This window comes from Otolemur garnettii, unplaced genomic scaffold (genome assembly GCF_000181295.1).
Source record: "Otolemur garnettii isolate 467f Iridium unplaced genomic scaffold, OtoGar3 scaffold00148, whole genome shotgun sequence".
Classification (NCBI taxonomy): domain Eukaryota; kingdom Metazoa; phylum Chordata; class Mammalia; order Primates; family Galagidae; genus Otolemur; species Otolemur garnettii.
The window spans coordinates 1841041-1846909 of NW_003852543.1; the positions used below are offsets into that span (position 1 = coordinate 1841041).

At 46.3% G+C, this 5869-nt stretch overlaps 1 pseudogene; it reads left to right on the forward strand.

Annotated features, from left to right (window-relative positions):
- The first annotated feature begins 2607 nt into the window (after nucleotides 1–2607).
- Nucleotides 2608–3040, forward strand: LOC100964722 (annotated as a pseudogene).
- The last annotated feature ends 2829 nt before the right edge of the window (nucleotides 3041–5869 follow it).

Genomic DNA, 5869 nt, shown 5'->3' on the forward strand with positions numbered 1-5869 from the left:
CTAAAGATGATACACATACCAATTGCTCACTAAAGTTAGTGTGGTTAATGTTTGGGTTTAGATTTACTCTGTCTTTACTCTCCTTAATTCTGACCTCTTCTATTAGGACACTTGCCTTCTAGTTCTGCCAAAATGAGCAAGTTGGGTTTTTTATTGCAAGGACCTACCAGACAGATCTGGGGCTAAGGCTTGGGATTTGAGTCTGCACGGCCATGTTGAGTTAATTGTAACATGGTTGTCTCTGCTTACAAAATGACTGTTCCTCTGACCACAGTTCTTAGATTGTAGGTGTGCATCACCCCGCTCGGTGTCCCTTTGACTGTGCCAATGCCCAGTTAGCATTTCTGGTTCTCCTCTTCCTGACCACTCAGCAGGGCTTTAATGACGCTCCACTGGCCTCTCATCAGACTGTCACCTCATATAAATGGTCAGAGCCTTTATTGCCCTCAGAGTTGGTTTCAGTGGAGGATTCTGCATTCTTTTCACATTTTTCTTGTCAGATAACCCCCCAACTTTGGGAAATGTTGATGATCTGCACAGAGCTCTGCATCTTAGGCAGGCTCTACCTCTGAGTTTGCACATCGAAACCCCACCCTTGGCAGGTGTCTTGGCAGCAAGGAGTGCCCCTCTGCGGGTTATACCAAGCAGCACTGCCTACCAGATTCCACATGCCTTTGAATTGCAGTGGGTCCTCTGCGATCTATTTCCCTCCTTCCCACCCCCATGGGATCCAGCCCATTCTAGGCGAGTGATGACTAGCTCTCGTCCCACTGAATGCATTTATCCTGTGAGAGCAAGCCAGATGGGAGGAATGAGCTGCTCAGGGTGATGCAGAATATTGATGGCAGGAGAGGATTGGTGCAGCCCCCACCATCAGCCGTGTCACATATGATAGACTTCCTGCTTCTAGTTTAGCTGCGAACACAAAATGAATGGGTTTACTTTTATCCCCAACTTCTCTCGGTAGTTTTACCTCTAGAAACCCCAATTTATATCCCCCTAAGGGAGACTTTGAGATTATAAGTCATCACATAATGTTGGATCCTGGGGTTAACAATGACCACACACTGCAGTTCTGGGAAATATTTCACATCTTCATTCCATGCAGCCCAGTGAGGTTGTAAAAATCATGTAAGATGCTGTAACTTTGTGTACTGGATAGTTGAGGTTGCAGAAAAGAAGGGTGCCAGATTTTGTATGTGTTGGACCTTTTGGGTAGCAAAAAAAGAAAAATCAGAAAACTTGAGGTCACATAAGGAAGAGAGAAAGAGAGAGATGAGAAGATAGGAGAGTATCTATCTTAAAGAGAGCGTTGCATGGTGGATCCTGGGAAGAAGAGGAGACAGCCCAGTCCTTGGACTACCCCTCTGTTCCCAGCGGTGCAGGGAGACCAGCAGAAACAGAGTGGACAGGGACACAGGTCTGTGGGTGTGATGGTGCTGGTCATGTTATATTCTAGCTCTGCAGTCACTCTCCAAGTTGCCCACCCTGTACACACAGCTTGGAGCAGCCTTGGAAAAGGTGCTGGTGGAGGCGGAAGTGTGTGCAGAAAGGATTTCCGCCTCTGGAGTATGTGAACTGCTAAGCCACAGAAATGATAGGGGGAAGAAGTGGGAATGGATTCACACATCTCCAAAGACAGCTGGGGACTTGTATGTGGCAACAAAGCACTTGACCCTATGAGGAAAGAGATCCAGCTAAACACAAGAGTTCCCAGGCCAGACTTGTGAAGCTGCAGAAGTAAGTCATACCCAAAGGGCTGGTGAATGTTTTGCTTGCGCGTCCTCAGGAGTTAAAGTGCATTTTGCTAGTCAGCACAGCCCTTGACAAGAAAGGTGGAATGTGCCTGAATCGTCCTCCTTCTGAGCCTGAAGATTCCTGGCTCAGAAAATGTGAGCACTGAAGGACCAATAGCAGGTTTATCAGCACTTGGAACAGATGAGCTTCGGCGGGCGACAGAGCTCTCAGGCAGAGGAGCGGTGAGTCGGTCGATGTGGGTGAGACAGGATCTGAGGAGTAAGTAGGTACAAGATACAGAGCAAAAAGGAAAACCCGGGGAGGCGGAGGAAATGACAGCAGAGGAGAAGCAAACGACCCTAAAGAGGAGATTTCTTGCATAAAGACTTAAAGAAATTATTCATAAGGAATAATTTAGGAGGGGTCGTGCGGCGCAAAGGAGTGCTGGGGTGGTCCGCGGCAGAACCCACAGCCAGAGAGGGGCAGCCGGAGCTGGGTGCCGCGGGGTCCCCACCCCCCCCTCGGAGGGACAGTGCCTGGTGTTCCCCCTGCGGGGGTGGGGGTGGGACGGCGGCTGCCGCTGACTGGACCCACCTGAAAGGCGGGGGTGTTGTCACCTCCACCAACTAGCCAGCGCGGCCACGGGCTCCTCAGAGCCAGGGACCTGGGCCGTGACAGATGGTCCGAGGAAGGGAGAGAGGCGGCAGCGACACCAAGTCATCTCCAGTCCCGGCAGGGGACCGATGGACGCGGACGTGGTCAAGTTCATTAAGAGTAAGCTTGAGGTTAGGATCCTGGGAGCACTCAATGAATTCGTGGTGAAGTTCTATGGCCCACAAGGAACACCACGTGAAGGCGGAGTGTGGAGAGTTAGAGTGATCTTCCTGATAAATACCCGTCCAAATCTCCTTCTATAGGATTCATGAATAAAATTTTCCATCCCAACATTGATGGAGCGTCAGGAACTGTGTGACTAGATGTAATTAATCAAACTTGGACAGCTCCCTGTGATCTTACCAATGTATTTGAATCCTTCCTGCCCCAGCTGTTGGCCTATCCTAACCCCATAGATCCTCTCAATGGCGATGCAGCAGCCACGTGTCTCCACCGACCAGAACACAAGCAGAAAATTAAAGAGCACATCCAGAAATACGCAGCGGAGGAGGCGCTGGAAGAGCGGAAAGAGGGCACAGCCGGTCGGAGAGTTCTATGTCTGACTTTTCAGAAGATGAGGCGCAGGATATGGAGTTGTAGCAGAGAAAGCACCTGCTTTTCAGAAAGACTATTATTTCCTAACCATGAGAAGCAGACTATAATATTCATCTTTAAACAAAGCAATTTTTTTTATTACTAAACAAGGTTTTTATGAGTAATAGCATTGGTATGTATATATTATATATCACCCTTTAGATCTTGATTTCTTGGTCATTTCTCAACCTGAGGTGCATAGCATATTCCCACGTTCCCGTTTGGTAGCAATATGCAGTCCCAATGCACGCATTCCTAAGTCCACTTGGCCAGGTCAGCCTGCGTGCTCTACTGAACTGTCAAAAGAAATAGCCTCTCTGATAGGTAGACATGAGTAAAAATAATAGGAAAAAGTTACTTCTTGTACTGATGGTTCCAAAGAAACAAACCAAACCAACCAGCTCTTGGATGTGAAGATAGATAGGGTAGATGTGAAAAAGCATTTCAGAATGGAAGGGAGAAAACAGGAGGAAGAGGCCTGCTGTGGGAGCATTTAGAGCCAGTCTCTAGGAATCAGAGCTGCTCCTTCCTGGATCCGAGGTGGCCTTGTTTCTGTGGAGTGACAGTATGAGACAGGGAGCTCATTGGCATATTGAAACTTAAAGCAAACTTTTAAAGTTGAATTTTAAGTACATTTTTATGTGGATTCCTGCCCTTCACATTATTGGGCCCTGCAGCCACAAATATTCTCCTTTGGAGAACCTTTAGGAAGTGTTTTCTAAACCCAATTCTTATTCCTGGGGTAGAGCTTGTAATTCAGACCTTTTTGGTGAGGATAGGACAGGAGGAGAAAGTGACTAGGATAGTGCTTCCTCTTCTCCAAAACACAGCAGAATCGCATCCTAATCCTGGACCAAGAGCTTGGAATGTGAGGGCTGTGTTTGGGGGAGTTTGTGTATTTTTCCCCCTTTGAGGGTGTGTATGCGTATGAATTGTGCTTAGACAGGCTGCAGATTTCATCTTAACATCTTCACATCTTCACCTACCAAGAGCTGGCCTCTTCTCAGACAAGCTGCTCAGTGGACCATGAAACTTGGGAAGAAGGACCTGTCAGGGGCTGTGAAGCCCTGGGTCCTTGCGTTCATGTTTTAGTTCTGGTTTCCCTTTTTCTGCTGCTCTTGGCAGCAGTCTGGTCATCGTCTGCTTGTGGGAGTGGGGAATGGGTATTTTAGACCCAACACATATTCTGAACTTAAAATGAATAATAATTGGAACAAATAAAGGTTCTTGTACCCAGAGTGACTCTATAAGGGAACAACAAACACAGCTTTTTTCAGAGTAACTAAATCAGAAGAAGGGTTTCAGAAATATGATGCAGTGGAACAGGTCCTGAAGGAAGAAAATATCCTCCACCCTGTATGTTGAGAGGAAATCGATTTAAAAGGCCTGCTCATCAGATGTCGACTCAGCCCACCACATGTCCAGGTTGCCTCAGTTTGTTTCACACCTGAGCGTTGCCTGCTGAATTTGCATTAGAGTCGGGAGAAGTTTGAGACAGCAGCTCTGTATTCTATTTTCACCACAACCGATAGGATATATCATAGCAGAATGAGCCGGTCCTAAAACCTTCTAGAGACAATTTTTGAACATCCCACTGGGATAATTTTTCGTTTTGATATGTGTTTTTAGTTCAGAAGGACTATAGTCCACAGGGTCAATGAGGGTATTGGAAGATACCCTATCTTTTTTTATTCAAAAAGCACAATCAATCTTTTCTTTGAAAATGTATATAGAGTATAACTTGCTTTTAGCATGATTATTTTCCTAAATGAAAAGACAAAGAATTTACTCACGTTAGTTATGGGCAGGAAGCAAAAGGTTTTCTTTAAAAAAAAAAAAAGTGCAGTTATGTAGGGCTGTGGTTAGCTAACTGTACTGAGTTATCTGCCTAGCATCCATGGCTCGTTGGAAGGGTAGTATTAACTAGTTAACATGTAATGGTGTACTTGCACTCTTACCTAGCACGCTGTCTTCTCATTGCTTTGGAGGAGGGAGGGTCTCTGCTGGCACGAACTACTTACCCGCTGACTTTGTAGTGTGCTTGTGCTATAATCTTTATTGTAGGTGCTACTGAGGGTAGGCTTAAAGTGCTGGGCAGTGATTTGAGTTCAAACAATAAAAAATTGTATTTCTTCAATACTGTATAAAAAAGTGTCCTAATCACCTTTTGAAGGAAATAATGTCCCAATAAGAATTTCTTTGGATCTTGTCGAAAACCCAAATAGAACCTAGTTTAGAAAAAGTTGGGGAGCAGTGCCACAGCTCTGCCCCTCACTTAGTCCCACATTTTTCTAGTGACAAGACATGCTCACCTCTGACCAGAGCTCCAGCACCAGAGAGCGGAGGGGGCAGAATTCCCAAATGAAGACTTGCCACGGAAAGTTGCAGGGGTTGAGCAGACCTGAGTGGCTGCAGGAAGTGTGTGTGTGTGTGTGTGTCCATTCGAGTCTGTGGTTAGGCATCTCAGCAGTGGAAGCTCCCATAGTCGCTACCTGAATCCCACTGCACCTTCTTATTCTGTGTAAGTCTGTCTGTTCTGGGCACTAACCTTGGTCCTGTGCATATTCAGCTTTGGAGCTTTTCCTCTTTGCTGGGAAATTGACTTCCGAAAGGTTAAACAGAATCCTTTAATGCTTTTTGTCCCTCCTCTATAACTAGGAGAGGTGGGAGTAGGAGGCCCAACACAAATACAGAAGGGTCTGAGAGAAGGCCTGGCAGTGAATCTGAGGACTCTGGACCTCCAGTAATAGATGGCACAATTAAGTCTGGAACAGGGCAGATTTTGACAAAAGCCTTTCTGAGTTGTCTGAACTTGTCACTTCTTAACACTCAGAAAAACATCCAGAGTCCTGGGCAAAGGCTTTAGAAATGGTAGTGGCGGTGG